This window comes from Cricetulus griseus, unplaced genomic scaffold (assembly GCF_003668045.3).
Source record: "Cricetulus griseus strain 17A/GY unplaced genomic scaffold, alternate assembly CriGri-PICRH-1.0 unplaced_scaffold_386, whole genome shotgun sequence".
NCBI classification, from domain to species: domain Eukaryota; kingdom Metazoa; phylum Chordata; class Mammalia; order Rodentia; family Cricetidae; genus Cricetulus; species Cricetulus griseus.
In genome coordinates this window covers 18,626-28,064 of record NW_023277126.1, presented here as the reverse complement: position 1 = coordinate 28,064, position 9,439 = coordinate 18,626, and the positions used below count along the sequence as shown (strand labels likewise).

Below are 9,439 nucleotides of genomic sequence, written 5' to 3'. Positions count from 1 at the left end.
AGGGATGGTGATGCCTCCAGAAGTTCCTTTATTGAACAGGGTTGTTTTGGCTATCCTGGGTCTTTTGTTTCTCCATATAATGTTGATAGTTGCTCTTTCAAAGTCTGTGAAGAATTGTTTTTGGATTTTGATGGGGATTTCATTGAATCTGTAGATTGCTTTTGGCAAGATTGCCATTTTTAATATGTAGGTCCTACCTATCCAAGACCATGGGAGATCTTTCCATTTTCTGATATCTTCTTTAATTTCTTTCTTTAGAGACTAAAAATTCTTGCGGTAAAGGTCTTTCAGATTTTTGGTTTGCATTTCCCCAAGGTATTTTATTTTGTTTTTAGCAGTTGTAAAATGTGAGGTTTGTCTCATTTCTTTCTCCACCAATATGTCATCAGTATTTAGTAGTGGTACAGATTTTTTGAGTTAATCTTGTATCCTGCCAGTTTCCTAAAGGTGTTTATCTGCTGTATGAATTCCCTGGTAGAGTTTTTCAGGTCACTCATGTAGACTCTCATACCATCTGCAAACAGTGAGAGTTTGCCTTCTTACTTTCTCATTTGTATTCGCTTGATCTCCTATTGTTGTCTCATTGCTCTAGCTAGAACTTCAAGGGCAATATTGAAGAGGTATGGAGAGAGAGGACAGCCTTGTCTTGTCCTGGATTTTAGTGGAAATGCATTGAATTTCTCTCTATTTAATTTGATGTTGGTTGTGAGCTTGCTGTATATGCTTTTATTGTATTAAGGTATATTACTATTATACATTTTTTTCTCCATGACCTTTATCATGAAGGGAAGTTGGATTTTGTCAAAGGCTTTTTTGGTATCTATTGAAATGATCATGTCGTTTTTTTTCCGTGAATCTGTTTATATGGTGGATTACATTAATGGATTTTTGTATGTTGAACCATCCTTGCAACACTGGGATGAAGCCTCCTTGATCATGGTGGATGATATCTCTGATGTATTCTTGGGTTCCATTTGCCAGTATTTTATTGAGTATTTTTGCATTAATGTTCATGAGGGATATTGGTCTGTAGTTCTCTTTCTTAGTTTTGTCTATTTGTCACTTGGTAATCAAGGTAAGTGAAGCCTCATGAAAACTGCTTGGCAATGAATCTTCTGCTTCTACTGTGTGAAAAACTTTGAGAAGAATTAGTATTAGCTCTTCTTTGAATTTCTGGTATCATTCAATACTGAACCCAGCTGGACCTGGGCTTTTTTTGGTTGGAGAATTTTGATGACTACTTCTATATCCTTCTAGATTATAGGTCTGTTTAAGTTGCCTATCTGTTCTTCTTTCAAGTTTGGTAAGTGATACTGTCCAGAAAATTGTTGATTTCCTTTAAATTTTCCAATTTTGTGGAATACAAGTTTTCAAAGTATGACCTAAGATTGTCTGAATTTCCTAAGTGTCCATTTTTATGTCTCCCATTTTCATTCCTGATTTTATTGATTTGCATGTTCACTCTCTGCTGTTTAGTAAGATTGGATAAAGGTTTGTCTATCTTGTTGATTTTCTTGAAGAACCAACTCTTCGATATATTGATTCTTTGTATTGTTCTCCTAGTTTCCATTTTATTGATTTCAGCCCTCAATTTGATTAATTCCTGTCATCTGCTCCTTGGGGTGTATTGGCCCCTTTGTGTTCTAATGCTTTCCAGTTGTGTTTATATTCTCTAGTGTGACTATTCTCTGCTTTCTTAATGTGGTTACTTAGTGCTGTGAACTTTCGTCTTATCACTGCTTTGAAAGTTTCACATGAGTTTGGGTATGCTGTGTCCGCATTCTCATTGAATTCTAGGAAATCTTTAATTTCTTCCTGGGCCCAAGAGTTGTGCAATTGGGTGTTACTTAATTTCCATGATTTTGTAGATTTTCTGCAATTCACACTGTTGTTGAATCCTAACTTTGAAGTATGGTGGTTTGATAAGATACAGGCAGTTATTTCAATTTTTTGTACCTGTTGATGTTTGCTATGTTGCCAAGTATGTGTTCAGTTTTAAAGAAGGTTCTTTGTGGCACTGAGAAGAAGGTATATTGCTTTGTGATTGGATGGAATGTTCTATAAATACCTGTTAAGTCCAATTGTGCCATAACTTCTGTTAGTTAATTTGTTTCTTTGACAAATTTTTGTCTGGTGTTCCTGTCCAGTGGTGAGAGTGGGGTGTTGAAGTCCTCCACTATATGTGGGTGTGGTTTAATGTTTGATTGGAGTTTTAGTAATGTTATTGCAGTTTAATTGTATTTTGTGGCATAAATGTTCAGATTTGAGACTTCATCCTGATGGATTTCTCCTGTGTTGAGTAGGAATTGCCCCCCTCATTTCTTGATTGATTTTAGTTTAAAGTCCAATTTGTTGGATATTAGGATTGCTACCCCTGCTTGGTGTTTTGTGTCCATTTGATTGGAAAATCTTTTCCCAATGTTTAATTCTTAGCTACCATCTGACTTTGAAGTTGAGGTGTGTTTCTTATATGCAGCAGGAAGATGGATTCTGTCTTCTTATCCATTCTGCTAATCTGTGTCTTTTTTTTTCAACTTTTTTTATTTCAATTAGAAACAAGATTGTTTTAGATGACAATCCCCTTTCCCTTCTCCCAGCCGTCCTGCCTTACCTGCCCTCCCAATTAAGACCTTATCTGTCACATGTCTTTCTCCTCACCCTGGATGATGAGGCCTTCCATATGGTGTCATCAGAGGTTTTTGTTTCCTTTGGGGGAGGGCCTAGGCCCACCCCAGTAGTATTCCTCTATATGGACTGGGCTCCCAAAGTCCACACCTATGCTATGGATAAATACTGGGCTTCTACAGGAGGTCCCATAGATTTTTGAGGTTTCCTCCCAGAAACCCATGTTCCTGGGGTCTGGATCAGTTCCATGCTGGTATTCCATCTATCAGACTGGGGAGCAAGATTTCCCAGATGTTCAGGTCAGCTGTTTCTGTGTGTTTCACCAGCATTTTCTGGACCTCTGTGCTCTTCACTGGTCCTTCTATGCATCTGGGTTCCAGTTCTGATCAGTGATTAGTTATGGGTGTCTTCTTCTACTTCACCAGCTGATGGATGAAGGCATATAAGTCCATTATCAATCTCTCTATCAGGGAAGGGCATTTATGGTAGTCTGTCCTCCGTTGGTGACATAGTTAGTTGGTGTCATCTTTGAAGATCTCTAGACATTTCCCTAGTGCCTGGTTTCTCTGTAAACCAAAAATGTCTCCCTCTATTATGATATCTCCATTCGTGTTATTGTGTATTCTTCCCCTGACTCATATTTTCTGCTCCCTCATGTCATCGGCATCCCCCTTCCTATTCCCTTCTCATTCTCCTAGCTCCCTCCCCCCTCTTCCCGTGCTCCTAATTTGCTCAGCAGATCTTGAACCTCTCCCCTTCTCCAGGGGACTGTGTATGGCTCTCTTAGGGACATCAATGTTTATTAGCTTCTTTGGCAGTGTGGATTGTAGGCTCGAATCCTTACTCTATGTCTACAATCCGCATATGAGTAAGGACATACCATGTTTATATTTTTGCGATTGGGTTACCTCGCTCAGAATGGTTTGTCCTAGATCCATCCATTTTCCTGCAAGTTTCAAGATTCCATTGTTTTTTTTCCACTGAGTAGTACTCCATTGTGTAAATGTACCACATTTTATAGGCAAGTTAAGACCATTAATGTTGAAGGATATTAATGACCATTGGTTGTTCATTCTTGTTTTGTATTTGACGGTGGTGGTGAAATTATGCGTGGGATTCTATCTCTTTTTTCCTTTTGGCTGTTGGTAAACTAGGATTATCCATTGCCTATGTTTTTCTGGTTGTAGTTAAGTCCTTGGGTTGCAGTTTTCCTTATGGAACATTCTGTAGGACTGGATTGGTGGATATGTGTTGTTTGAATCTGGTTTTCTCATGGAACATCTTGTTTTCTTGATCTATATTGATTGGAAGCTTTGCTGGGTATAGTAGTCTGGGCTGGCATCCGTGGTCTCTTACTGTAGGTAGAATATCTATCCAGGATGTTCTGGCTTTCAGATTTTCCATGGAAATATCAGGTGTAATTCTGATAGGATTCCCATTATATGTTACTTGTCCTTTTTCCTTTGCTGCTCTTAATATTTTCTCTTTATTCTGTATGTTTGGTGTTTTGATTACTAGGTGTTGAGGAGACATGTTTTTTGATTCAGTCTTTTTGAAGTCCTTTAGGCTTCTTGTACTTTCATTTGATTGTCTTTCTTTAGGTTCGGGAAGTTTTCTTCTATGATTTTGTTGGATATGTTTTCTTTGCCTTTGAGTTAGATTTCTTCACCTTCTTCTATACCTAGTATTCTTAGATTTGGTCTTTTCAGGGTATCACATATTTCTTGGATATTTTGTGTTAGGGATGTGTTGAAATTGAGATTTTCTTTCTGTACCCCAATTTTTAATTGGATTTTTTTTGTGCTTTGGAACCCAGCTTCTTGTGTTCTTTTTAAATTATGTAGCTCATTCCTCTGTCAGGTATGGGGTTGGTGAATATCTTTTCCCATTCCGTGGGCTGCATTTTTGTATTTCTGAGTGTGATTTTGCCTTACAAATGCTTCTGGTTTTATAGGGGAAAATAGAGAAAGCAAATTAAGAGATACAATCACAGAGGGAGCCAGTATGAGTTTAAAGAGAAACGAAGGCACAAGAAAATGTCTGGAGAGCTACAAGGATAACACTAACTAATCATCTAAGCACCAATGGATATACTACCTTAAATGCCCTCTCCTGATAATGACATTGATGACTAACTTATATGCCATCCTATAGCCTTCATCCTGCAACTGATGGAAATATAAGCAGATACCCACAACTGAACAGTGAACTGAACTAAAATCCAGTTACACAGAAGAAGATGTCATGAGTAAATTGGTCAAGATCAGGCTTGTAAAACCAAAACACCCAGCTGATTTGAACAGGGGGAATGATCACTGGGATACCAGCATGGAACTGAATCAGACCCCATGAATGTGGGTGTCAGTGAGGAGGCCTGAGAAATCTATACGGCCCCTTGTAGTTAAGCCATCAGTATTATTCTAGATGAGGAGGATTTGGGGGGACCATGACAAATAGGATGTGCTCTTCTCAGTCTAGAATGTTAAGGCACAGCCTAGGCATTATCCAAAGGATATGACATTACTGAAGTCCACCTGAGAGAAGACTTCACTCTTGCTGAAGTGGGGAGTAGAATCTTAATGGTATATGATAGCATTATAGTGGAGGCAAGGGAGTTTGGCAGGGAGAGGACTGGATTGATCATGTAAACAATGTTGTTTTAATTTAAAAAAATAAATCTTAGGAAAAGCTAAAAAGTCAGCAAACTATTTATCAAATGTATGAAGTTAAACACCAGGATTCTTAAACTTCCTCTACTACTAGAACTTTTGAATTGTTTGCCATTAGGATGACAGAATATGAGATGTATCTAAATGTGGTCTTCCATCAGCTGTGGATGGGTATAATTTGATGGTTTACTTAAATGTTACTGATGAATCATATGGGTAGGTTTGTAGGGAACAGAGTAAATTTTTATACTGGATAGCTGTGCCTCCTGTTAATTCAGGAGGATAAGTGAGGGTCATGGGTGATTTGTTTGTTTAGTATTTGACGACGTAAAAATTGGGACAGAAATCATAAGTTTATATGGCAGGTGTGAAGAAATCTCAATGCAATCATGGACCAAGAACGAGAGATCTGAGATGCTTTTTTTGGGGATTTATATCTTAACGGTTTACCTTGTGTAATTTAATTCACCATCAACGGGAGTAGATCCTCACATTCGCTTATGACAAAAGTTGGACATTTTTTGAACTAACTGAACTCTAACCACATGAGCGTACCTATCTTCATAAATTTGTCTGTGAAGGATGCTCCAAGTCATTTATTAGTGATTTTTATATTAGAAGTAAATATGGCGTTTTCTTTTAGGTCTGATCCAGTTTTAATGGGTGTATTTCATTTTTTGAGAATGTACAAATGTCTTGTTGTTTTTGTTTGTTTGTTTGTTGTTTTGTTTTTCGAGACAGGGTTTTATCTGTGTAGATTTGTGGAGATTTCCTTGCACTAACTCCGAGGACAGTGCTGCTCGCATACAGATGATCTGCTGCCTCTGCCTTCCAAGTGCTGGGATTAAAGGCGTGTGTGTGCATACCAAAGTCCTTCTCTTCTTTAGGAATTTCGGTCACTACAGCTTCTGCTGAAGTTAGCAAGGAGGCCACCCCAGCAGCTTCTAATAAAGCAGTTCTTACAACCTAGAAAAAATGTTTATAAAATGATTAATGAAAACACACACCATAGAACAAGCCATCCAATGTTTAAGAATTGCTGACTCATTTAACTTTGTTGGATCAATGATTCCTTTTTCTACCATGTTCACAAAATCTCTGAGCATAGCCTCATAACCAACTCCCTAGGAACTCTTCAGAATTTTCTCAACTCTCAAAGATTATTCAACACCTGCATTCTCAGCAATTGTCACTGCAGGAATTTTGAGTGCTCTTTTAATAAATTCTATACCTATTTTCTGATCTTCATTTGAAGGCTTTAAGGAATCCAAGGCTGTGATGCATGGAGGCAGAGCACAGCTAACTCCTAAAACAATGCCTTTTTCAACAGCTGCTCTTGTAGCATTGAGAGCATCTGTAACCCTGTCTTTCTTCTCCTTCACTTCAACATCCCTTGTTCCTCCAACCTTAAACACAGCTACTCCATCTGAAAGTTTAGCAAGTGTTTTTCAGCTTTTCCTTTTCATATTCACTAGTTGTGATGTCTAGCTGCTTAGTGATTTCTTGAATGTGTTTCTCAATTTGAGTTTAGTCATAACTTCCTTTCAAAAGCATGGCATCATCTTTGGGGACAATGACCTCTCCACATTTTCCTGAATCATGACCTTGAACATCATCTAGATTTAGCTTTAGCCCCTGTTCTCCAAATTGCGCACCACCAGTAGCAATAGCCGTATCTTTAAGCTTATTCTTCCTATTGTCCCCAAAACCTGGAGCTTTAACTGCTACGACCTGAAGACCAGCTTTTAGCCTGTTCAAAACCAGTGTGCTTAGAGCTTCTCCATCAACATCTTCAGCAAATATGACCATTTGTTTCCTATGAGCATTAGCTTCATGAGCAGGTGTAACGGACTGGACAATAGAAATTTTCTTTTCACTCAACAGAGCACAGGCATCTTGGAATTCACAGTTTTGACTTATTGATGTCTGAGAAATACATCTTCTTTCAAACTTCATGCCTTCAATAATTTCTAATTCATCATTCAGGGTATTTCTATCCTTCAGTGTGATGACGCCTTTCCCTCCAACATGTTTCATTGCATCAGATATGATGTTTCCAATGTCTATGTGTCCATTTGCAGAAATTGTAGCAACCTGAGCAATTTCTTCATGGGTTGTCACATGTTTAGATTGTTTTGTTAGTTCAGCAATTACAGCATCAACAGCCAACATCACACTTCTCCAGATTTCTACTGGATTAGCCCTTTGCTGATCTTCTCAAAGCCTTCGTTGGCAATAGAACGTGCCAGAACAGTAGCAGTGGTAGTGCCATCCCAGCCTCTTCATTTGAGTTATTGGCAACAACTTGAACAAGTTTAGCTCTGATATCTTTTGTATGTATCCTTTAGATCAATTGCCTTTGTAAAAATGACCCCATCTTTTGTTACTTTGGGACTTCCTCAACTCTGTTCAATAATCACTGTTCTCCCCTTTGGCCCCATTGTAACAGCTACAGCATCGGCTAAAAGGTCTACAACTTGAAGCTTTAAGGATCAAGCATTTGCACCACATTTTACATCTTTGGCATAAGCCCGAGTGACATGAGGAGCCAGCGCCCGGGACACTGGTCTCATCTGGCAAAGGAGTGTGGGTACTCAAAGCATTTCTGCAGGGTGCTGCAGGAGGGCACTAGGCGAAGCATGCTGGTGGCGGCGAGTGAGGGCCATTATTTGGTGTTTTGTTGACTGGTTTCTTCAGTTCTTTGTATGTTTTAGAAATTTGCCCTTGGCTAGATGTGGTGTTGGTGAAGATCTTTTCCCATTCTTTGCACTGCTGTCTTATCTTGTTGATTATGTCTGTTGCCTTACAGAATCTTGTCAGTTTCAGGAGGCCCAGAATATCTAAAGAAAAATAACAATGACAGTTTCCATAGATTTTTTTGTCCAGTGAGTAGTACTCCATTGATTAAATGTATCACATTTTCTTTATCCATCCTTTAGTCGGAGGACATCTTAGTTGTTTACAGATTCTTGCTATTACAAACACTGCTGTTATGAACATAGCTTTACAGATGTTGGTGTTGTATGAATGTACATCTTTGGGTATGTGCAAAGAGTAGAATTACTAGATGGTGAAGAAGACTGATACCGAATTTTCAGAAAAATGTCCATACTGACGGCAAAAATGGTTGTACAAGTTTTCACTCCCAGCAGCAACAGAGAAATGTTGCTCATTCTCCACAACCTCTCCAGCATAAACTGTCTGTGGTGATTTTTTTCTCTAACTATTCTGGCAGGTGTAAGATGATATCTCAGAGTTGTTATGATTTACATTTCTCCAAATGCTAAGGATGTTGAGTGTCTTTAAGAAATTTTATTCGTTTATTGACCAAACTAAAGTCTCAATGGACCAAAGACTTCAATATAAATTCAGCCACATGAACCACTTAGCAGAATAATGGGGAGTTAGCATTGAATGAATTTGTATATCAGAGAACTTCCTGAACATAACAATAGCAAGACACTCAGATGGTCAATTCAGTAATGGGGTCTCTTGAAACTGAGAAGATTGTGTAAGGCAAAAGACATAGTCAGCAAGAAAAGACAGCAGCCCACAGAATGGGAAAAAAATCTTCACTGAACCCACATCTAGCCAAGGGCTGATTTCTAAAATATACAAAGAACTGAAGAAGCTAGTCACCAAAACACCAAATAATCCAATTAAAAGGTGGGGTACTGAACTAAATAGAGGATCCACAATAGGTTTTTACTTCTTATGGAAGAGAAAAATCTACTAATAAAAGATTTGGAACAGGTCCTTCATAGACTGTTTCTGAACAGCTCCAGTTGCTTGGAAATGCCCAAACATTTTGTCATTGTATCATTTGCAGTATCAACTCCATTGTATGGTGATATTAAATGTTGTACCATGTCACATACCTTAGGATATTAAAATCCCCAAGTGTAAAACTACATCTCATTTGCTTCCTGTTTCTAGGGCCCATGATATGGGCAGAGAGTTTTCTGTCAGAGTTGCCAGGAAACACTTATGATGTGTCTGTAGGTATCTGTTACATCTTCAAATTTCAAACCAACCACACCCACTTAAAACTTCACATTATTTCCTCTTGGACTTAGACAGAAGGCAGGAGTCTCTCACAGGCTCTAACTATTTTACTTCTACTTCCCCACAGTTAACTACTATGG

The 9,439-nt window shown here is 38.4% G+C and overlaps 1 pseudogene; it reads right to left on the bottom strand.

Annotated features, from left to right (window-relative positions):
- Nucleotides 1–6,160: 6,160 nt before the first annotated feature.
- LOC113837945 lies at nucleotides 6,161–7,897 on the bottom strand (annotated as a pseudogene).
- Nucleotides 7,898–9,439: the final 1,542 nt, after the last annotated feature.